At 45.9% G+C, this 25,016-nt stretch overlaps 2 long non-coding RNA genes across 2 annotated transcripts; both read right to left on the bottom strand.

Annotated features, from left to right (window-relative positions):
* Window positions 1-1,179: 1,179 nt before the first annotated feature.
* On the bottom strand, window positions 1,180-5,597 carry LOC149855840 (uncharacterized). The gene is made up of 5 exons (XR_016438498.1): window positions 5,399-5,597; window positions 3,362-3,598; window positions 2,810-2,864; window positions 2,563-2,731; window positions 1,180-1,409 (listed from the first exon to the last, which is right to left on the bottom strand). It is a non-coding gene; the product is annotated as an uncharacterized LOC149855840 (long non-coding RNA).
* Window positions 5,598-14,355: 8,758 nt separating this feature from the next.
* LOC149855839 (uncharacterized) lies at window positions 14,356-20,457 on the bottom strand. Its single transcript, XR_016438577.1, has 3 exons — window positions 20,141-20,457; window positions 15,058-15,225; window positions 14,356-14,785 (listed from the first exon to the last, which is right to left on the bottom strand). It is a non-coding gene; the product is annotated as an uncharacterized LOC149855839 (long non-coding RNA).
* Window positions 20,458-25,016: the final 4,559 nt, after the last annotated feature.

Raw genomic sequence — 25,016 nt, 5'->3', positions numbered from 1 at the left:
GCCATATGGCTGGCAATGCAAAATAACAGCTGCATGGGAATTTAGAAACCATCTCTACTCAAGGTCACCATACAAATGTGAGAGTGTGCCCACCCAGGTGGTATATGAGAGCTTGTAGTTTGTCGGTCTATGACGGCACATGCACACACAAAATGCCTGCTCTGCAAGGCAATGTCAGAACAGCTGTGAAGTACCAAAAATGTTGAGTGTGTAAGCTGCTGTTTGCCCGAATGGTCTACTGGAGCATGGCAGGGAAAGGGGGTTCATCTGCTCTTTCCAGGGACTCTACAAATTCCTGGCAGTTTATACCCCGGGAAAAACAGGAATGTAGCTGAGATCCACTTATATCCCCCCATTCTTGTAGCATGTGACTGATTCACCCTCTTTAATGTATTTATTCTGACAAGACCCCATGAGACAGAAGTGTTGTTATCCCCATTTTAAAGATGGGGGACTGGGGCACAGAGAAGCTAAGAAAGTCTGCAGAAGAGTAGCAATTCAATGCAGATCTCCTGGGACCCAGAGCAGTGCGCTAACCACTAAACTGTGAGTTTACCTCCAATTCCGATCTCAGAGGGGTCTTCTGATTGCAGGGTTGTTTAAATTAAATGTGATGCTAAAGGTTAAGGCTGGGATTTCCAAGAGGGCCTAAAAGGAGCTGGTGCCAAAAGGGAGCTCCCAATCTTCTTCCCTTCCACCTCTTCGTTAATTCTGACCAGGAAAAGCCTAATGGGTAGTTGAACAACAATCAAAAATTGCAAATGGGTTAAAACACTGAGTATAAGTGTTAATACACAAATGAACAAGGTTTAAAACAATTCAATGACAGTGGCAGAAAGCAGGGAAAAAGAGTATAGAGTCCCATGCCAGAAGGAGAGGGTTATAAAGGACGATAAGAACAGGTTAAACATGATCCTGTGTATACTTCCTTCCCCTACCTTCCTCTGCCCATTCACTTTCTATTTAGTTTATAAGCCCTCTGGTGTAGCAACCTATCCTGTGATGTGTCCACGCAAGGCCCTGAATGCCCCTGGGCACCATATAAATGGCAGTAATAGTAGGAGGTACAACTAACAGCAAAAAGTGTCAGCCCTTGAGGCCTTAAGGCATCTGTGCATCCAGGGGGTGGCCATGAAATGAGGGCAGGGCAAGTTCATCCCACACTTCTCCCCATCAGTGTGCCTCATCTTGTTCTGGAGGGACCAGCTTTCGGAGGGCTGAGGATCTAATCTCTATGGCTCATTCAGTTCTTGGGGTCTTTCTGACATTTACCCAGTCATTTCCCATCAGTATCCGTGGCAATCCTGTCCCGGGGCTGAATGATAATGTGATCATTGCTGTGGTACATTGTCTGGCCACGGCGTGGGTCACGAACGCAAGGCCAAAGGAATCACTCATCCGTCATTGTTCTGTCAAAGCAAGCAGAGATTTGTTCCTGATTAGTTCTTTGATTTGGTAATCACTCATTTGCCAGAGAAATGACTTTGAAAAGATGATGTGAGTGGCCTTTGCACCCCACATGTCTTCAGGAAATCTAATGCTGAGCTGACCACGCTGGGAATTCCTCTGGGTCGCACATGACATTAATAGATACGCTTTTAAAGATGTCAGATTCATAAAAGAACAAGACTGTGACCTGACTGGAGCAGGCATTTTGCAGCCTGCTTATCACCCTATGATAAATGGATGAGAGTATTTGATGCTTGCTGATTTGAACTCAGTTGGAAGGGCTCTCTCTACAACACTGCAGACAGCTTTGGATAGGAGTGCTGGTTCTAAAGATGGTCTTGTAGGCCAGTAACCACCTCGTCCTCCTGAAAGAAGCTAAAGAGTTTTGCACAGTTTTGAAAATCACCCATTTCTAAAATGTATCCATCAGTGTATTGGAACTAGTACCCCCACCTCCCAATTAATACAATGAGACAATGCTATACAAAAACTTAATACAGGAAGACAGGAAAGCAGCTACATCTGTCCCCTACCACTAGGGAAAGTTGGCTGAATAGAAGGTGGTTGTCCAAAAGCAACTTGTGAGCAAAGCACAGGGGCCCCCTCTCTTAAGAAACTTGTCTTGATGAGGGCTTCTGCTTTACTTATCTAAAAACAGGCTCACAAGCAGAGAAAACATTCACCTTGGGACTGGCTTCATACCAATGTTCATACCATACTTCTTTTCAGCACAGGGGTGTTTTCCTCTAAATGCTAACCAGGACTCAGACCAGCTTATCCTGTGGAGTTTAAATGGCTCACAACCCTCGGTGGCCTGGCTACAGAGGTGCCATCAGAAGTCTCCCCTCATGCTTCACACCCATCTGTGCTGTTGCCATTGGCTTTGGTCCCAGGTCTTGTAGTGCTGAGACTACAGAGTTGCCAACAGAATTGCCAACATATTCATTATTCTGCACCAAGAGATGACTAGCTGACGCCAGTCAAGTCATTTATGTATCTTATCGAAGTTGTCCTTTTTATGACTTGACCTGGATCACTGTTTTCCTTAAACACCCCTGTGCTTTTTACTGGGCATACTTTCTCCTCCTGTGCATATAGAAAGATATATAATACCTATAGGGAACAGCAGCATTGATGGAGGCGTCATTTCCTCTCTTCACATTTGTGCTCCTCTTGCTTTGAGTCTAATTGCAGCCCTCCTCCCTTGTGGGCTACTGACCACTCACTTTCATCCTCCTCAGATCTTCACATCCTCCTATGCTGTCAGATGTCCACTATGGGTCTAAGGGCACAAGAGACTGGTTTCAGATCCTGGTTTTACTATTGGTTCGATGGGTACCATTGAATCCTTGTCCCCTACCTCAGTTTCTTCCTAAGGACAGCAACACTGATCTCCTTTGTAAATGGTTTGAGATCTAAAGATGAAAAAGTAATAAAGAAATTAGGTATTATTATTACTAAACATCCATTAATTGTAATGGGGACATCCTAAAACAGCCCTTTGGCAGCCTCTCACTCAAGCTAATGACTTCCATTTTATATCCAGGGCAAACACAACTACAGGCCTTTTTTTCTCTTTGCCCCTCATAAGGATAACATCCAGTTGTCCTCACAGTACAATCAATGATATGGGTACTCTTTTCCCTCCCCACTTCCTTTGGAGTCTCACTCGCCTGCTTTTTGTCCACAGCCTTAAGGAAATGCTTGTTAATGACTAGAGAGACACGGAGAGTCTCAGACTGGTCCCAACCCAAGGGATTCTTAGGAAAAGGAGGCTGCCTCTGCAATCTGAGAGGGAGGTGAGTCTTAATTCCTATCTCTGTTACTCTCTGCCTCTGCTCCTCGCCACACGTGGAGCTCCATCTGCCTCTGACACTGATAAATCAGGTGAGCAGGAGAAGGAACTACTAACCTCATTTCCTCTTATGCCCGCGGGCTCGGCTTTGACCTCAGATATTTCCAGGAGCCGAGGGGTGAGAGTACCAATCCCACTTTGAACTTGCTGTCAAGCTGCATTCGCAGGTAGGTTTCCACAGACACCATCTGCATGTGCCTGGAGGCTGATACGCCCAGGCTGGGCTCCCTACGATAGAGCTCTCTCTGGAATGCAGTGGCAGCCTATTTCAGCAGGGATCCAGGATGATTGTTACTGTTAGACACAGGCCCAAAGACACATTAAAGCATAATGAAGTGTCTTAATCATCCCTTACGAGCTAAATTTATCACAGGGAACCATATAAAATGAAAGTGAAACAGCAATTCCATGACCAACACTTACCCCAGATAGATAGATAGATATTATTTGTTGTTAATGAATGGCAAATTCATTGCCATCCTCATCCCTATGAATGAAATATATGGGATGCAGAGAAGGAGCTCAGGGCTACATACAAGACGTTTAGCAATCAGCTCACGGCACCAATTTGAACTGCCAGGAAGCTCAGTTATACTGATCTACTGGATAATGCCCAGACACAGACACGTCTGCCTCTGCTAACCTGAGGCTCAATTGCTTTCCTGCCCCTCCAGATTCAATTGCCTCAATCAGCGGGATTTTCCTTCACAAAGCCCACAGGGATATTGCAATGTTTTCTACAGCTTCTTTATTGAAGTCAAGCATCTCTTGGGCTGAGCAATATCTCCACCTCCATCATTAAATATTTGACAGCTGCTAAATGTGCGTGCCCACATAGCGTGCACCTGCAACTCTGCTGATGTACCAGATGCATCTTGGTCAAAGGCACTTGCAGTATTGCCCAGTGTGCCAGAGAAACACACCTGCTGTGACGCTGCACATGCCAAGTGTTTCTGAGGTAGAACACACCTGCTCTTCTGCCCAGGTGCAGCCCAGTCAGTGTTTTCAGCCTCCCACCAGAACTACTCTAGGTTTGTTCCAATATTCCTTTTGTTTCAACAAATAATGTTCAACAGAGCAGTGTTTCAAGGGAGAGGAGCAGCAGCAGCTACCCAGCAAGCAGAGAAACAGTTCAAAGTTCCTTTCACGACCACCTGACTGCTCCCAGATGTACCTGGGAAGACCCCATTCCTAGGGGCCAGAAGTGCTAATTCCCTGTCAAGCATCATCTTGATTAGCTCCATGGTGTGAGGGGCTTGGAGCTGTGCATGTCAGGGATGACTTTGCACTGTAAATAGATGCTGGAGTGGTCCTGCATGGCTGAAGAATAGATCAAATCACACCAACCCATAAATAGCAAAGGGGCCCACCAGAGTCAGCATTGGAGGGGCAGGTTTCACCTGAAGGGGTAGATTATTGTGGGTTTCCTTCATGGCATGTCAGGGAGCAGCTGACATTTCTCAGCAAGGCTGGGGTTCACTTAGCTTTAAAATCATCCCAGTGAAGTATCCCAGGAAGAATTTGGCACCAGTTCTCCCTGTGTTGGTGCACAGGAACATGGGATGGAAAGGACAACTCTGGGCCATTGAGTCAATTCTCCTCGATTTGCAGGCAACCCTTGTAGAGGGAGTCGTCTTAAACATCATCCATTCCTCCCAGCACCTCCCATGCACCACAGCCACAATGCAAATGTGTGAAGGCAAAGCCAAAATACCCTACAACATGGCACAGGTAACACACAGAGAGAAGAAGGCACTGCAGTGCCTGGCCAAAGGCAGAGCAGTCTTTAGATAAGTATATGTGGTCTCTTCCCACTTTGCTCCCTCCCACAGCCCTAGTATCTTGGTACCTTCAAATGAAGTCTGCCACTCTCATGCCAGCTCCTCCATGCTCCATTCTCTCCCCGGTTCCCAGCTCTTTCAACTCCTGACTCCCCAGGTTACTGTCCCCTTCGGGGGGGAAGAAAAGGAACATGGCAAAAAGAAAGTATGGAAAGAAAGGCAGTGGCAGGGTCAAATTGTGAGCAGAGGAGGAAAGGGTGTTATTCCCAGTCATGCCTACTCTGAATCCCAGAGAAGTGCCTCCAAGCTTTACCTGTCAAGGTGGAAAACCAGTTCTGCCATAAGGGACCTATGCAGCAGGCTTCAGGCTTCTCTGATCCATGTCTGTTTACAGCAGATGAGAGCACCAGATGACGCCAGGCAGCCAAGCTCCGGGCCATTCCTCTCCTCGCCAATCCCCAGCTGTGTTCTCTGAATTCTCTGCATCTCCAAAATCCACACTATTCCTCATGATCAAAGGGGAAAATGCACACAGCCATCTTGCTTGATCACAATAAGGCTTTCGCCACAGTCAGCTTCTAAGTATTAATTAACTAACTTCAGCGTGCAGGGTGTCTGGAGATAGCCCCAAACCAACTTTCAAAGCTGCCTAGAGAGCAGGTGCTCATTGGAGGCTGATGTGTATTCTGGGAGAGTGGATGGAAGAGGTCCCACTGGGCTCAGCTATAGGCCCTTTGCTCCTTTCGGTACATGCAGCCAGCGATCTCTGTCCTCAGTACATGCCCTGAATTTGCTGTTTTCCTGTAGCCTTAACGATGGTGCCACTATGCTTTGTGAATGCAGATAAATCCTAAGACAAAACAGAAAAGGCTGTTAGCTCAGATCCACTTGAAGACTCTAAGCACCTCTGGAAAAAAAAACCCCAGAACAGTTTTCTCTTAATCTAAGCACCCCAGTGTCTCCTGTTCTCACATTCTTTCACAGATCTTCTTAATAGTACTTTGATAGTCTGCATTATGCACAGCAGGGTAGAGTATGGTGCTAATAACACCAAGGTCATAGGTTTAATCCCTGCTGGGGACTAGATGAGCTCTTGAGGTCCCTTCCAGCCTTACTTCTCTATGAAATAGTCTATGAAATTAAAGTGCTCTGGACCATGCAGAGATTGCTACCACATCCCAGTGTGACACTAGTTGTGCTCTTCTTTTAGGCACTTGTAAGACTGCCATCATGGAGGTATCTGATCCACCTTCTGGCACGTTATTGTCTATCTGGGGGTTTATGAGCCTTGCATGGGGAGAAGCTACTAGTTCCACTGCTCCTAAACTTGGGGAATAACTTTAAATAAGATGCTGTTTTTAGGAGAATGGGGAATGCGTGGAGCTTCCCATGTTCTCCCTCCTCCCATAGACCTGATGCTCTGTTGATCTCTATGAGTACCCTCATTCACCTATTTCCCTTCTGGTCTCTGAGTTGCCAAGCCCCTGCACTCTGGCCGCTATAGTCCTGGCCAACTGCTGCATGGGGACACATGAGGAGGTTTCAGGCTCAAGGGACTAATCCTTTAGGGATTGTTACAGTGGAGAATTTGGAGGCAGCCAGCACAATGGATTCTCAGCACTGCCAGTGATTCACCGTGTGTGCTGCAACAAGTCACTTCACCTCTTTCTGGCACCTGTAATGAAGAAGATGATGTTGACCTTTTTAAACTACTTGATAGCTCTAGATAAGGAGCTCTTGGCAATCTATTTTTATTCTTGGGATCACCAGGACTTGAGTGGGCATGACCTTGAGGTAAATACCAGCATGAAATGGGGAGAGAGCTCTCCTCTCCCACTTCTACAGCCAATCATCTCACTGGTTACACACCCACATCAAACCTTGTCTGAGTTCCTGAAAGGTTCAGGGGTAGAATGAATAGGAGAATCCAATCCCCATGGCTGGGAGCCTAAACAGACTTGTGTGACTGTTAACTTTTAGGGCCATATAGAGGCCAAGCCGTTCCTACTATTGTGGCGGGGAGAAGTCCCCTGGACATTTAGAGCTGGGTTGCAAAAAACTGGCAACAGAGTCTGACCTTCCTGCCATGTGAGCTTCGCTAGACTGGATGCATATCATGTATTGTCCTGAAAAAGCATGAGATTGGTAACTGTTTGTTAGGCCATGGCCTGTGCGAGTGCCAGAAGATTGTACAAATACAGCATCTTCTCATCCTTGAAGAGCCCTATAAATAAATGGACTCTTACCTTGACTTCCGGCTGCAGCATTAGTCAACACTTGGGCCGTTCATTTGTAAACTGGTACATAATGACACCCAAGACACTCGAAGAAGGAGCAAAATGTTCCTTTCCGTGTGTGTGTGTGGATTTAGTGCGTGGGAGAGTGTGGGACTGATGGCCCTAGAGACTGAAGGCTTCTATTTATCCACAGAGTAGGTGCAATACAGACATCATGTTGGAGCACAACACTTTGACAATTTGACTTGTTTACATTCTTGAAACAGCATGTTTTAATTTAAAATTTGACCTTTTTTTTAAAAAAAAGGGGAAGCATTTTTAAACCCATCAGATTATGGGGGAACAAACCAAAACACTGAATTTTTGGATCAAACTGAAGTGTTTCAAAATGTTTTGTTTGGATAAGAGCACCAAGGGGTGGGGGGGAGCAAAATCAGTTTCAGTTTGACGTGAGCCAGTTTGTATTTATTTTGTTCAACTACTGAACTGATGAAATCTTCATTTCCCCTGTTATAAATCTAGGCACTCAGTGTTTCTCAAAAACAGGCCAAAGCCAGTCCATTATAACGGGATACTAAAGACCATTTACTTTCAATGGAAGGCAGATCTTACCAATAGTCACTACCAGTATGAGCTGTCTGGGAATCCCTGACTTAAAGGGGAAATGTGTTATATCAGGTCGTGAATATATGTAGTCTCCTGACAAGAGCACATTTCCCTGTTGGTCACTTGTTCTTCTGCACATAACCATTGTAATCGTTACTTCTTTTTTTTTACCATTATTATCCTTATGGCTGGATGCTTTAATTTATTTCTCATTTAATGTCTTTACACCACTGTTTCAGTAATTTACGCTGCATATTGTCTTGCTGCCTTTTATTATTTAATTTTGTAATGTATTTTGGGAAGCCATTTGTCTGGCATAATGTATACAATAGTCTTGTAGTATGTTGTATTGCAACAATTTCTGGCTGGCCGGCTGCACAGATAAGTTAGGAACAAAACCATGGGAGACCTTTGTCATGTTGCGTAAACGAAACGAGCCCTGACTGATCGGTGTGTTTGTGAGATGTCGTCTTCAGCCTCAAGTGCGTTGTGCGACACCCTGTATTGTTGAATGGGGAGGACAGACTGTGTGCAAACACTTCTGAAGGAAGAATTAAAAACCATCACACGCTTAGTGAGGCTAAATGAGTATTCAAATTGGCTAATAAAAAAATAATGAGAAATGCCTGCAGCCCTGAGCCACCTAAAGAAAATCAACAAACTCCAGTTACAATGCAAACACTTTCTGTGGGAGGCATTGGGGATTTCAAAACAAGGAGAGGTGCAAGAAAAAAAGGCAACGATCACAATGGCAGTAGGAAGGGGTAGAACAAACCCAGAGGGTTTTTTAATGTTAGGCCAAAGAAGGACAGACTCCTGAGAGCTAACCTCTGCTATATGGCAGAGAATTAATCAGCTTTCTGGTCTATTAGCCAGATGCATCACTGCTACCTAGAGCTGCTATTCTGTGTTCACACTGTAGTAGCACCCTGATTTCTGAGCATGTCCTTGGTAGGTCTGCTCAAGAAGGAATGCAAGCAATGGAAAATGAAGGGATCCCTTCAGACATTGGTGAGAAGTCAAGCCCCCTTACAAACTTCCTCACCAAAGGCCTAATACAGAATTCATTAAATTTATAGAAAGTCTTTCCCTTGACTTCCATGGGCTTTGGATCAGACTCCAAGCCCTTACCTTTGTTAAGGGAGGTGTGAAGATGGTCCATTTGATTACAGTGCTAGCACGAAGTTCAGGAGAGGTGAGACCTTGTTTCTGCTCTGCCACAGACTTGCCTGTGTGACTGGGCAAATCACTTCACCTCCCATCTCAGTGGGGATAACAACACTTCTCTATCACACAAAGGTAATAATAAATTAAAAACTACAAGGCATTCAACAAGTGCAGGGATGCACAGAAATGTAGATGATAACATAGTGGGAATAATAATTTCTAGAGCAGTGGTACAAATTATTACAGTTCATGACCTACTGCACTTTCTTATATAGGGATGTTATTTCTGAAGGTGGTTACTTTTGCATCCGAAAGCACAAGCATGTGGTTCTGAAGTTTGTTAACTCATGATGGTGGGTGCAGTCAGCAGTTCAAGAATCAGGACATACTTAACAAGCAACAAGTTGAAGAGCTGAGTCTAGTCTTCCATACACCGTTAGGAGCACAGAGTAACTCTATGAGAACTGATGGAGCTACAGCACAAATAAGACCAGAATGGGGCCCAGTGAGCTTTGGAAAGCATAGCTTGAGTGGCTTTGAAATATCCACTCCTTTCAAGCTAGAAATCCTCCCTTGAACAATCTCTGTTGTACTGTTTCACCTCTTCTGCTTCAGACCAAAGCCTAGAATCCCAGACACACCTGAACATGAAAAATACCAGGCAAGAAACATTAAACAAACATTTTTTTGTTCCTCCAAACAATCTTGGTCCGAATTTGGGTTAAAACCCTGGGTCAGCGTTTGTATCCTCCCAACCACTTTATCCCATCTTCAGTCAGCTCAGATGTTGACATCTTCACCCAATGTGGGAGTCTGAAGAGCTAATGAAGGAGAAACAAATGACATCAACTTTTTGTGCCATAACTATAAAAAAAAGGGAGAAGGAGAGAGCATGGAGTAAAAAAAGCCCTGGAAAAGAGCCAGAGAATGTGTTTTCCAGAAACATATAATCTGTAATTGGGCTAATTCTGATGTATTTGTGTCTCCAATTCTTTGTTTCACTGTTGTCTGTATAACTCTTGATTGGAACATTCGATGTTCCTTTTGTGAGTTCCTAAATCCAATCCTGTCTGCTGATGTACATGAATGTGCATCTGATGGATGTTTTCCAGCACCTTTTTGTTGCCTCAATTAAGGGATAATGAACAAGGATTGTTTCTATTTGTAAAACAAGCTCCTGCTATTTCTTGCTTCCCAATTGGTCAGACAATGTGTCTAAATTAACCACAAAGCCTTGTAACATGAGTTACGGGAGAGAGACCAAGAAGGGAAACCGAGGAAGAAATGGTTGAAGAAGAGAGGTGAGCTTTTGTTCAGTGACTGGCTTCTTGGAGGCTCATTTGATTTTTCTTAATAATTGCCACACCTTTGGGGCTTCCAAGAGTCTGAGATGCGGATGCTTCCTAGCACTCAAATCACTCTATTTGGCAGCTAACTATTGCGGCTCATTTTCCAAATGGCCACCAGGTGCTAGCTGTTCCTGACCTCATTTTGCCTGGCCTCAGACCTAGCTTTCCAGCATGGTACAAACACACAGGTGGTGAAAAGGATGCAAATGGACTGAACTGCTCACAGCAGGGGCTGTGCTCTTTTTAAATGAGCAGCCAGAAAGTGCCTCATTATGGGTGCCACTCAGAAAAAGGCCATGGTGATGAAGGAGTGGAAGCTCCAAGTAATTCAGCTCTGCACGTGATGCCTGGTATCAGGAGAAAATTAAGGGCCTAGTCCTGCTTCTATCTGAGTCTATAACCTATTTCTCATTGACTTAAATGGTCTCAGATCAGCCACTAATCGTGAAACTGAAGTCTAGCATAATTGAAAGCACTCTGAAATCCAGGAATTCTTATTTAATCTCTAGGGCACAGATAACTTAATGGGAGTGTAAATACAGACTACTGATTTAGCCTAAACAAAAAAAAAAGTAAGCACGGTTTCCATAAATGGATATTTTTTAAGGTAACTCAGGCATCCAATAACTAGGAAAACAAGAGCATTAAAATGTTTGTCTTTTCTTTAAGGGTCAAATCCTGAAGGTCTTGGCCAAGCTTTTCATTAGTCCTTCAAGGAGGCTAGGGAGAGGGCAAGGACCCAAGGATTTAACCCTAAGCAAGCTAGTGTCAGAGAAAGGAGACTGGTGGAATAACAGCTGTAGAAACTGAAGTTTTCTCTTGTTCCATGGAATAGATGAAAAGGGGATCACAGGAAGTTAAGCAACCCTTGCTAGTCTGCCTCCACACCCTGCTGTGTTGACCACCTCTAGGCAAAAGAGTAAAAATGCATCTTTTATGGCCCATTCCACCTCTGGTCTCTCTGCTGGAGCTGCTAATATGGAGGCCAGTTAATTGTCACTCCCTGTTGATGTCATGGAAAACATGCAGATGACGCCCCTATGATGGGAGCTCTTGTAATAATGTGATATCATCATAGTAATAGTAGCACCTGTGAGAAAGCACTGCTTGAGTGCTGGGCAGTGAGCTGAGATCCGCAATAAGATGTCAAGCATGTCTCAGATGGTAATGCTACCTCTCGGGTCTGTGCTAGGGACCTAGTGGTAAAAGCCTTGATGACTCAGTAGCCATTCCTCAAGATCCACAGAGTAGCCAGATCCACAGAGCCACATCTGTTGGCCACGTGTTGCCAACCCTTGCAATAGAGAAGGACAGTATCACCTTAGTATTTCTGCCATGGGATCAGTCATCCCCAAACCCCATTACAGGAGGAAGAGTATGGGGGAGAGGTCCTCCAGACTGGATTTCATTTGTGCATTTTGCAACCTGTGTCAGGGCTCTGAAAATGAGAACCACTCAGGAAAACAGGAGAAAGAGGGCGACTTTGGTGATCAGATAGTCACTGGCTTGGATGATACTGCACCTTGTTGCTGCCTCTGAAGTAAGGTGGGATTTGGGAGGCTTGCTAAAGCCTGGCTTGCCCCATTAGTTTCCTTCTGAGGTTTATCCTCCATTTGCAGGAGGTCCTGTATTGAGGAGCTGTCATCTGAAGATGAACCCACATCTACTCGGTACAGCACTTTGTCTTCTGCTAATGGCAACTGTGTGAAATGTAACCATGGTTGTAGCTTGCTACTGCATTCCCTATTCAACCTCTTCCCCTTAGATTAGGGCTATACAGGTTCAGGAACCAGAGGCTTTGACTTCAATCCCTGTTTCCAGCCAGCCATCAATCAGCCCATCATTATACTGTCACTGTACCCCCCTTCCATGCACATGCCCCCATGCTCTCTAGTTAGTTCTCTTCTTTTTCTTTACGCTCACTCTTATTCTTTTCTCTTGTTCTCCTTCTCCTCAGCCCCTTCCAGTCACTGGGACATCCTAATTAAGAGCGCATACAAAACTGTGTACAATATATTTTTTTTCCCCTGCAACTTAAAAATTTAATTTCTGATAGCCATTCAATAATTAATACTTATGAGCACTGATTCAGCATGTCAGGAAGAGACTTTTGCACTCTATTGTAGTCTTTTGTAATTGAATCTTATGCTGTTCTATTAGTATGGCCCCAGGTGGGAATGCAATAGCTGAGGGGGGAAAGAAAAGGTAAGATAAAGGAATTACAATAGAGCCAAGCTAATGTAAGAACAAGGCAATGTCTTATGTGCCTCAAGGTGTTAAGTTAATCTCTGATAAGTTATTAACTTATTAATGGGCTGAGAAGGGATGAACTACTTTTCAGACAAACTCCCGAGTGCTCTCGTGGTCTTCGGCATGCATCTCTTGTCAACTACGTCTCTGTCAATGCTACTTTTCCATTGCCTTATTTTTTGGGTGCATTTTGTATTGCGCATAATGAACTCGGTTCGTTGGTTTTCTCTGTTAAATGTTTGGCTCATGCTGGAACCATGGACTGCTGGGACTCCAGGAAGGTGTCTAAGGCAGAAATGGGGGAGATCAAAGTTGGAAAAAGAAGCACACTTTAAAAAAAATTTCTAATTACTCCCCCTTCAGTTGTCAGGGACTCATCCACATGGAAAGGCAGAAAGAGAAGCAAGCACAAGTGATCTGAACAAAAGATTTGAAGCCAGAAACTCTCATGCACTGGCCCTGATTGTGGCACTACCTCAGTGTGTGATCCAAGAAAAATGCCAAAGTTTAAAAGGCCCAAACCTGGGTGCTTAAAGTTAGGCCCACAAAACCATATCTAAACGCCTAAACAAATGGTAGGGTTTCCAGGGGCATGCTGAATGGGCACAGTTGACTTCAGCCTGTGCGGAAACAATGGCAGCCAATGGAAAAATTCTCATGGATCTAGAAGGCGAGGTTCTGACCTGTAGGTAAGTGGATCTCGATTCGTATCTGTGCAGGGGGCATGGATATGCTCTGCCATAGGAAAATCCCTGGAAAAGAAGTGCTGGTCAAAGACTCCCTCTTATTCATTCACAGCTCCCTCCTCACTGCCAGGGAGGAAGAACTTACTGCAGTTTTTGCTTGGATACAGTTTATTTCTTCACTCAGACTAGTTCAGCTCTCCTGGTCAGAGCTCTAGGGGAGATACAAGCCCACCCACTCCCTGCCCTCCCCTTCCACTCTCTGCCTACCAGCTGCTCCCCCTGCTCAAAGAAACAAAGCTTTTTCAAGCATGGGGCTTCCCGGCTTACTCCCCTCCTGCTCAGCTTTAGGTCACAATTCAGCCCTTACTTAGGAGCCTGAAAATGGCTCCTGAACCAAAATCCTTTGCAAACGGTCTCAACATTTTTTTCTGCCACCATCTGCAAAATGGGATCAATGTCAAGTGCCTCACATAGACATTGTGAGGATAAATTACTTTAGTGTCTGTACAGTCTTACGTGCTACTCTCCTTAAGTATCCGTCCAAGTGAAGGGTCAATAAGAGATACGCCTGGTTTCACTGTTGTATCATCTTTTGTACTGGGCCAGGACAGGGGGCTGAATAGGAGCTGGCTGAGAATGGTGCTCAGTGCTCATCCCTTCCAAGAACTGGATCCTGTAAAATAGTTTTGAAGACATGCACCACAATAAAGGCAAAACAGGCTCCAGGTAGTTTTATACACATACAGACACATACACATATACACACACAACTATAAATTATATACAGTATATATAACAACCCCCCTGAAGCCTGTTTTTTGATGTTGTATATTGTCATCTTCAGCCGTAAGCTTGCTAATAGGGAACAAACCTGGGAATAATATCCCTCTGTCCTGGTGTTGACTCCCTGCCTTTCTATTCTCTCCTATGTTACTGTGTCCATAGGTCCACAGTTTATAAGTGTTGTAGACTGAGGTCCCCAAACTTCACTGGCCCCTGGGTGGCAATAGGCAAGCAACATGCAATGGGGGGACATCATCCCTGTCACCCTCAGCTTTAACATTGTAATTTCCTGTGGCCACAAGCAGTGTTGAGTCCTAAAGGGAACAGGTTATCTGAGTCGAGGACCAGTATCTGAGAACATCCTGTCCTAGAATATTTAGACCAGTGATTCTCAACTGGGTTGTAGCAGCACCCTGGGGTGCCGTGAGATCCTTTTAAGACTACCATGGGTGCTGTGCAATATTAGCACTGTCAGATGTGCCAGAGCCTATATATGTGATGTCTTGCGGTTCCATTCCCCCCGCTAGGTATTCTCACTGTGATATGGGACTGATCCTTCCCCTTTGACGGCACTCTGTGATTTCCAGTCTTTTCCTCCAGGCTCAGGACACAGAGGCTGAAACTGCAGGAAATAGATAAAAGCCTTAAGTTCCTTATAAACTAGAGAAAATGACTGAATCCGATACATCTCTCCCTCCCTGCACCCCCTCCCCAACACACACAAACACCACCCCCACCCCCCCCAAAACATGACCTTTCAGTGCACAAAAGGCACCAGCTGTCAGATGTCTCTGCACCAGGCTGGGGTGGGAAGAAAAATAACCAGCAGGCAACTCTAGAAAAATACCCAAGGGGTCTTCAATGAATCAACTGAGGCATCAGCCCAAACCTTACCGCTCGCTTTGAGACAGGTTGGCATCTCTGACTATTGCTGTTGCTGCAGAGGGTAGAGAGCTCAGTGGAGCATGAAAGAAAGCGTGATAAAGATACACTGACTGCCATTCTCCTTCCACGAGAAGCGGGCTAAGCTTTCAGACAGGGATGACATCTCCGACACCGGCACTGGGGAAGGAGTGGAGAGTGGGATTAGTTTGCCATTTCTCCCTCTCGCGATTGCTGCCTTTTGGGGATGCTTTTATTATTAGTTTGCTACCGGAACAGCTTCTTGGGTGCACAAGTCAGGGGGTAGCTGAGCCCTATTTAACCTGAGTCTTTAAAAACACCTCCCTCATGTTCCCAATAGAGCTGATGGAATTATCCTTTGTACGTAAACCTTAGAGAAGATTCCCCTTCTTTTTTCCCCTTCTGCGAGTTGCTCTCACCCCAGCCCTGCGTTCCAGCCATCTCTGCCCCACATAAGAGTTTTCAGAGCCATCTGGAAAAACCATCTGCAGCTGATGGTTGACCATGCTTTGTGACTCTTTGCTCTTTGTTCCTTATAGGGTACATTTAATCACCAAGGCCAGCTGGTGATTCTTTGGTCCCTCCGCACAGCTAGGGTATGGCATAAAGATGGCTTAGAGGTTCCTGTACATCCTTGGGACTCTTCTTCCAGCTGCCATGGCCCTAAGACACTGTTCTTTCAGCAAGGGTTTACCATTCTATTTTGGTCATGACCCCATGCAGGCAACTGAACAGAAAGGTGACTTGGGAGTCACTAGGTCAGCTCAGTACCATATATAGAGCTCTTCAGACACAGATCTTCCTGGAGATGGATACCCCAGGTGTATGGCTTTAAAGGAGGAACAGTAGTCATGGCCTTGGGAGAGCTGGGTCCAAGGCCCCATTCTGCCACTGACTTCCAGTGTGACTTTGGGCAAGATACTTAGTGCCTCAATGCTTCTGTTCCCCAGCAATAAAATGGGAGCAAGATACCACTGCTCTACCACCCCACCAGGGGAATTGTAAAGTACTCTGGGTGTGCCTATACCCTGAACAGTGCTGCTGAGGTTATTGCCAATTAACACATTCAACCCACACACTCCTGCTCCACATACACTAGACCAGGTTTGGCATGTACAGAGCAAAGGCAGGTGTAGGCCAGCTGTGCTTGTTGGTAGCCCTCTCTAGAGTGCTGTGAAGGTGGTATAAAGATCCCCTCAGTTACCACTGAGATGATGATAGATTGACTTTGCAACGATAAAATAGCCCTGGCACAGTCCTTCCTACTGCTGGAGAATACCTAATGCTGGAGAACAGCACACTTCCTCCTTCTCCAATAGCCATCTGAGTTAATATTTATGAAGCTTTGAGATTAGTGAATGTTTTTACAAAGACCCAGTGTTTGGCCAAACACTGGTGAATCAGAAAGAACGTGTCAGACCCTCCCGGCCAGGCATAAATAAAACAAAGAAACACTGGCTACAGCCAATATCTCACTGTCAGGCCAGCAAAGGGAATCCAAACAGACTCCCAAGTTGTGAACTCAGGTAACAAATGGCTGACAGACATCCTCCTGGATGTGGGAACACAGGAGTTTTGCATGTTTTTGACACAAAATTGTAACTGACCTAGGATCATTTCCAAAGCTGGTGAATGATAACAAATTTCAGCACAGCTGAGCCAAGGTGCTGGCATCTGAGGATATGTCTATGTGTAAAAGTTAGTGTGGATTAGCTAGTGCCCAGTAAATCCACGTCCATGCTTACACTGCACCAACTCCCTCCACTGACACTTTTAGTTCACAATAACTGCAAGGTAGCAGACTGGGATCCCATAAGCCCTTCCTCAGCTGAAATGAAGGATGCATGCTCTTGAATCAAGTTAACTTATGGGACCAAATGAATCCCACATGTGTCATTCCACTGACTTCACTTGAATTCCACCAGGGATACACCTGGGCCAGTGCATTTCACTTATACAACAAAGTGACACTTCCAAATGAGCAGTAATGAGCAGGGACTTAATACATGATCCTGTTTAGTCTAGGTGTTGTTTGAGGAATGGGCTGAGGATGAAGATATGTGGGTTCCATTCCCAGCCCTCCCATGGTCATAAAACAAGTGACTGGCAATGTTTCTTCATCACTCTGCATCCTCCTTTCATCACATATAAAACAGAGGTGATTGGTGGGCTGTGATGCTGAATTCATAACTTTTTCCAAAGCTACCAGTGGAAGTCCTGAAGTTTGGAGGCTTGCCGTGTTTGTCCCATCTCTCACAGCCTACACTCACAGAACCGTTAGCATTGGCAAAATTATTGGCCCCCAGTGCAACATCATCCCACAATGACTTGTCGTTGTGTTCATGCCACTGTTACAAACCCCTGGGAATAAGGGCTTCTCACAGGAAGGCTGTGAGAGACCCTTTATTATATTGATGCCAACAGATATCGCCTCTGTGATAAATGGGCATGTACCTAAGAATAAATACAGGAATGCATTTTATACACATTGTATATCTGTAGTGACAGAGTATAGGTTTGTGCAGGCATGTGCATTTAATATGCAGTTTGAGCACAGAGCAGATAAAGCAATAGAAATGGTTTTAACTGTAGTTTTATAGGTTTTTGAGTACAATGGCCCATGGGAAGTCTCTCTATCCCCTGCAGATGGGAAAGAGTCCAAGTAAGAGTATTAGGTAGGGCAGAGGTCAGCAACCTTTTAGAAGTGGTGGCCCAAGTTGGTGTAGCTTGCTTTGAAGCTGGCTGATACTCCCCCACACCAGTCTCTCTGCCCATCAACCACTCCATCCTGCCACCAAATTCCTGCTAACATCCCAGCTTCATGAGCTGAATGATATCACTTGGCAGGTTAGACTTTGCCAACCCCGGTTGTAGAGGAGCTGAATTTCCCTGTCTTGCTGGGCCATAATCCATCTGGAATTCCTGAAGAACCCCCCTCTTTTTGTACATGGGTCCATAATCTCAAGCAAGCCCCTTGAAAGCTCCTTGTGGTTTGGAGGAAAAAAAACAGTCAAATTCCGGCTTAAATCCACTTTTATCACTTCCTTAGCTATCTCTACATTAGTTGTTTACAAACCCAAGTGGAAGCTGGGATAGCCAACTGGAAGAGCACAAGATTTCCTCCTCAGTCCCATGTACCCCCAGGGTTGCAATAGGTTGGTTCCAAGTCTGAATACCATTTGGCATAATGTTCAAAGCTTTCAGGATTTTTCACACTTGGGAAAAGGTTATCGGGAGGAGAAGAGTTAAGGTGGTTTTCTCAGATGAGTACAGGAACTGTTGCTATGTAAGGGGCTGACTGCACAGGTCCATGGGCAGATCTAGGATTTTGAAAAGACAGGTGCAGCGGATGAGGTACATCTTCATCACATATAAAACAACACATTTTTTGTCCAGGTAAAAATCAATTATAAGATCTACTAATATGGTATGGGCCCAAGGTTGCATTATTCAGTTTAAGATTAAAGCAAAAACAAGTATAACATAACTGGAATGCGTTAAAAAAACAATCTGCAGGGCTGTGCAATAGGAGCTTCATTACCAGGAGCAGCTAATAGACAGCAGAATTGCAGAACAAAGAAGAGCTTGATTAGTGGAACATAAAGATGACTAAAAAGGAAAAAAGGTCATTAACATCTGTGGAGTTAAGTGTCTGTACATCTCAGGCTCAGTGCTTGGTGAACAACTGTTCATCAGGGCACCCTTGGGGAAAACCAGGAGTAATGGTCACAAAATCCTGGAAGATCGTTTCAGGCTCAACATTAGGAAAAACTAAATCACAGCTGGGGTGTCCAGGCTGTGGAATAAGCTCCCTCCAGAGGTGGTGCAATCACCTACCCTGGAGATCTTCAAGAGAAGACTGGACAGTCACCTTGCTGGGGCCACCTGACCCCCAGTTATCTTTCCTGCTTGGTGCAGGGGGATGGACCTGATGATCTTCCAAGGTCCCTTCCGGCCTCACAGTCGATGAATCTATAAGTGGCTGGAGCCTATGTCTTAGGAGATGTGGCTTTGAAACAGTTCTTCCAGAGACTTCCAGAGCAAGCGTGGGCAGGTTCCTTAGCCTCCCTGAGCCTCAGCTAATCACCTGTAAAATGGAGTAATTTTACATCCATTTCACATTAAACAACTGTGAGGTACTATGGCAGGCTTCCTGGCCACAGCAGGACCTAGCAGGCCTGCAGTTTTCACCCCCCCTGTGCCCCAAGACAGACACAGTTGCACAAGCACCCATGTCATGAGTTTTGCCTGTCAGCAGCCAGAGGTGCAGGGCCCCAGAACCCAGAAGCCCTGCACCGATCTCCTCGACAGCTGGAAGGCTTTGTGGTCCCAGTAGGGCCTACCATCCCTGCAGCTTTCACCCTGTTGCGCCTTGATACACACAGTCACCCGTGTCACGAGTTTTGCTTGTCCAAACCCCGTACTGATCTCCCTGAAACCTGGCAGGCTTTATGGCCTCCACAGGGGCTACTACCCCTGCAGTTGTGACCTCACTATGGCTTAACCCATACATGTGACATAAGTTTTGCTTTCAACACTTCGGGGTGCAGGTTCCCCAACCCTCCTGCACCTATCTCCTTGAAACTTGGCAGGCTTCAGGCCCTCAGAAAGGGGCTACCATTTACACAAGTTTCATCTAAATCACGCCAGAAATGACAAAGTTATTAGCTGTTTCATCCTTCCATTATAGTTTATGGGTGAAATGTTGAAACAGCGTCAAAACGGCAAAACATTTTGTTTTGAGGCTGTTTCATTTTGATTTTACTGTTTCATTCTCAAAACAAGTCAAAACAGTATCAAAACAAAACTGGTGGTGAAATTTTGCACAGCCCTACCATTTAGCAAAGGAAAGCTCCAGAAACCTAAACTCCCTCCATTCTTCAAGGATGGTGCAGGCTCAGCTCTGTTTTTTAACACAAATGCAGGTCAGCCAGACTACAGCTGCCTTAACATTATGACTCATGGAAGCACCATTTAATTTACCTGTGGCCCAAACGACCTGTCAAAGACTGGGAAACCCACCTCTGATGACAGCAAAGACAATAAAAACAAAATGACCTTTGGCTCAACTCACCCCACAGTCCAAGCGGAGGACTCATCCAGAGGAAGCAGCTTTGCAAAACAAGTTTTTGATCCACAGACTTAAACAAGAAATCCAAAGTCAAACTCCAGACTCAGATTCACGGTATGCTTCTGCTATGCATCAAAGCAAATGAAAAAGCCAATGCTGGGAGCATCCATCAATGCAGTATTTCGCAAGTTCTGGCAGTCACGAGCAACTGTGCTCTAGCTCAGTTGTTCCCAACCTTTTTAGACTTCAGGCCAGCAAACCGCAGACCAGAAGTGACCGTGGACAGGCAAACCATGGCCTGGCAAACTACGGATGGACCAGCATGCTGTATGCATTGGTCACTTCTGGACTTCCAGTCCAGCAGCCTGTGGCAGAAAGCCACCTTGTTTCTCCCCAAAATCTCTGCCCTGTGACACTGTGACTAAAATCTCTGAGTTGCAACCATTTGACTAGGGTGGGCCCAGCACACAGGGGACCGCACCCTCGGCCTATTTAGGTAACCTGAGCTGGCTGCATTCCTGAGTGGGGGGGAAACCTGCTCCCTCTGTCTACATGACTGGCATCAGCCACCTGGGTGAGGGATTTCTACCTGGGGAGCTGGAATCTGCCCAATAACAGGTGATGTATTTCAAATTGGTTGGCTGACAGCCAACTGGGGCTGACTTCCACTGGACCAGGTGAATGAGGTCACAGGGGCTATATAGGTTGGTGGGGGGAGGAGGCTCGCTCTCTTCAGCCATGAGGTGAAGCAGCAGCAAAGTAGGGGAGACAGAGAAGCCTTACCATCTGGACCTAGCTCTCTCTCACCCCCAGACTCCAGAGGGGAAACTGGAGGACTCTGGAAGATGCTTGTGAGTAAGCTACTCGAGATCTGGTTAGATATCTAGCTGGCAGTAACACAGATGCGTAATCAAAAGGCTACCTCAGCCACACTGTTTGGTCTTTAGGATTTCTAAGATATTGCTCAATCCTGTACCCTAGTTTACCCTACCCCTTGTAATCAATAAAGTTCTCCTTTTTGACTGGTGTGGGAGACTTATTGAGGGGTGGGTCTAAATTATGCCTAAGAGACCCCTTAGGTCTGTGGACTAAGGGAGACTTTACTTCTTGCCCCTTGACTTGGGGAAGTGCCCCAAGTGCCTGTACTGGGTCGAGTACCCATCGGACTATTAGGCCTGTGTTTCCCCGAGGACACAGGACCGAGACAGTCCCTTCTCGGGGTGGTGGCAGGGACGTTACCCCCAGACTAGTGAGTGTGCTCCGGGAGAGGGATCGACCAACCATAAGGCGCCCCTAGGGAGGCATTTGGAGCCTGGAAGGTGGTCGGGTGCAGGGAGGTGGGTGGCTCAATGCAGGAGCGCCCCCTACTGGCCCGCCACACAGCCAACCCTTTGCGGGCTGGTACCGGGCCATGGCCCAGGAGTAGGGAACTCTGCATGCCCAACTCGACTCTTAGAGCCCTCATACAAATCAGCACATTGCACACCCAGAATGCAAAAAAACCTCTTGATAAAGCAAATCTGTTTCATTAGCCAGTCTCATCCAATCTCAGTATGAAAAGGCAGAAGCAGAGTATTGTTTTCAAAGCATGGAAGATAGCAATGCTGGCCCTTTCAGCTGAAAGGCTTGGACCATATTTTATAAAGCATGCCCTACTCCCCACTCCCTCCCCCAGCTTTTTGTGCCTCCTTGATCTGTGCCTGTGCTGTGCACACAGGGTTGGGCTATGACAGGGACACGCGGCTATGAGCACACCAATGTTGCTGGCAAACATGCATCAGGCATTGCTCATGTACACTCCGGGCTGATTTATTTATATTAAATATTTAAATACAAGCTGATTATTCAGCACCTGTTTGTTGATGTTCAACAATGACAGAGTTGAGCTATCTTCCTTGCAGCCAAAACAGCTTCCTTCCTTGCTTCACATCAAAGCCAAATTTTTCTTCCTTCCTTTCAAAGCTGGACATGGGGACAGCTCAGCTCCCATCTCCTTCTGTTCCACCCCCAGTGCCAACTCCAGACGTGTCTGAGCATATGTTGTCCTCCCATCTGTGACCCTCTATATGTGTTCATGTCTCCCTCTTCTAGTGTGCCATGTAGGTTTTCCCCACCTTCTTCCAAACCCTCCTTAAAACTCCATCCATTGGCACGATTTATCACCAGCTGTTAATTCTAATCAGTCTGTAAAACCTACCATCCTCAGCACCACTCCCCAGTCAGCCCTGTAGTCTGCACAATTGCTTTGATCCACAATGCTGCACTGAGGAGGATGTGTCCCTGAACCACCTCTGAAGAAGGTGTTTCTGATTCAGAGAGGCCAAACCTTGGTGACTCTTCATTTGTACTGGGGGCGAATAATTTGAGACACCCCTTTCAAGAATGGTGGCGCAGCCCCCTCATATACGTGGCCTGCCAACTTTGGCAAACATGCAGGGTGGGACAAGCCTGATCTCCACCTACTTCCATAGCCATCTCCTCTTGCCCCAGGTTTTGGGGGAGATGTTACTTGAGCAGTATCACAATGGTATGACACAAAAGAGAAGCCTCCTTGTTGAACTTCCTACTATCTCCCAAAGTGGCTGAGTGAGACAGGGGTACAATCTAACCTGTTGCCATCAGTATGGCGAAGGTAGCTAGCAGGGTTTCCAGGTCAATATTGCGAGGTGCCTTGTCCCCTTTCCATCTAGCTCTTTCTGTCTGCATACTGCAGCCCTTTAGACTGTGCCTATGCCACTTCTGTAGTGCTCCTATGCATCCACCTTCCCACTCCCGCGCTGCAGCCAACAAATCCAAGAAGAAAGTATTAAAGCCACTTAGAGGCCACCCCTTGCATTGCTGCCCTCAAGGCAGAGCTTGAAAACACCGGTGGATGTGGGAGCTCTCTGAGGGCAACTTCACCACTTTGTTTCTAGGTTTGGGACATCTGGGGCAGGGAGGAGGGAGGTACTTCTTGGCAGAGCTCTCAGGAGCACTGGGAAAGCAAAGCAGGTGTGGACATGCCCTTAGAGAGCAAGGACCTTCCTGAAACACCCCGCAAAAGGCCTGCCTCCTGCTGGCACACCAGTATAGTAATACAGAAGTAATATTCATTCAATAATAAATCAATGTCATGCTGCTTACTGAACCATTTGGGGGACCATGTCAGTTTTAACTTCACAAACCTATTTCCACGGATATGAGTCCAATAACAGCTGAGACAATTAAAGAGGGGTGGGGAGGGAGTGGAAATGATAATGCAATCAGCTCTTTAGGATTTCTGCATGTTCCATTTCTCTCCACTCACGCACTGGGAGTCGGTGCTTAACCTATGTTTATCATCTGTCTGCTTCTCAGGTTGTCATTGCTATCGCTGGGGTTGCAAACACTGCAGGTGAGCGGCCCTTCATTTATAGACAAGCGGTTCCACCAGAATTTTTACTTTTTTTTGTCTGCAAAAGAGCAGGAATGTTTCTGCTGGTGTCAGGCTTTGTAACAGCTCGTTCACATCAACCCTAAATTTGGGGCTGAATCAGAGCTGGCAGCATCTGTTTAATATACAGTACCTGTCTTATTACATCTCCATCTAATGCATTTTTGGGAGCCTTCCCTGAAAGCTCTGTATAAAGGAGTATTATGACATCAGGAAGTCTAAAACTACCTGAACTGCAGATGTGATAAATTCAGCAGGGCGCTACGTGCCTTGAATTCTTACTCACCTTTCCATTGGCAAACAGCCTCCTGGGCTGTGTCCCTTGGGATAGCCTAAGAGAACAGCCAGTTTGATGAGCCTAACCAGCCATTGGATGTCACTTTGGCTCCACACTAATTCAAGGGAAACAGCATTTATCTGCCAGGCAGGCAGGCAGCTCTTCAGCAATTGAGAGTTTAATTATCGAAGGTTCAGGCAGACCCTGCTCTCTTGCTCTCTCCAACCAGCTGCTGCGTAAAAAAAAGACCTTCCTGCCCTGTCCAGAACTTTGTGCATCTCCTGAAACTTCCTTTTCTCAGTTAAGAGGAACCTGAGACCCTCAGCCTTTCCCTGCAGAGGCTGAAGGCTTGTGGCAAGCTGCAGGATGGGAAGATGAGAAGACAGAGGAGAACCCTAGGAAGGAACCTTCTCAGGCCACACACTAGTCAGGAACATAGACACTGAGCAAATCTCAGCTGGCACTTCGACCCTGCAGTGATGGGTATATAAGAAAAGCGGAGGCAGATATGCAGACAGCGATATGGTTTCCTCAGACTAAAGGACTGTTTCACTCGAGGCATGGTAATGTGATTATGGAAACTCATCTCTGTCTGGCTTGAATCCAGCCCAGATCAGCTGTGCCTGAAAATTCCCACTGTCTGATGGCATTTGGAGACCTGTGTGAAGTGAACTGGTGGATCTCCACCCCATTCTGGGTGGAGAGTGGGAAGGTGACTGAGAGAAAAGCAGAGGCCCACCAACTGACTCCCTTTTTGGCACCCGGCTGAATTAACAGGGGGCATAGACAGTGAGCCTTACTGCTGAGCCATAATGTGATTCCTTGTACCTAGGGCTGAGACAGAATAGAGAAGGCTGCAATTGCAACCACTTCTACATCATTGGCTTTGTGAATGAATGGCAGTGCTTAGCAAATAGACAACAGCAGAGAAATGGTGGTACTCTTCCAGCCTGAGAAAAGACCTTGTAGGTATTCTCACAACCCAAGCTCCATCTACCCCAATGGCCAGAATAAGATGTCACCTGTAAGATATTCTTCTTATCTTTGTGCCTGTTTTATCTGATCTGCTTAGATCCAAACTAAAATAAATAATCATGTTTGATACTTCAGCCACCAGCATTAGCTTTCAGAGTTAACCAGCCAGGGATGCAATCAGAGCCATTCAAGCTTCTTAACAAAGTTATTGCTTT

The sequence above is a fragment of the Crocodylus siamensis genome, chromosome 11 (genome assembly GCF_052110815.1).
Source record: "Crocodylus siamensis isolate JL-2025a chromosome 11, ASM5211081v1, whole genome shotgun sequence".
Lineage (NCBI taxonomy): Eukaryota > Metazoa > Chordata > Crocodylia > Crocodylidae > Crocodylus > Crocodylus siamensis.
This window is presented reverse-complemented; position numbering and strand designations above follow the sequence as displayed.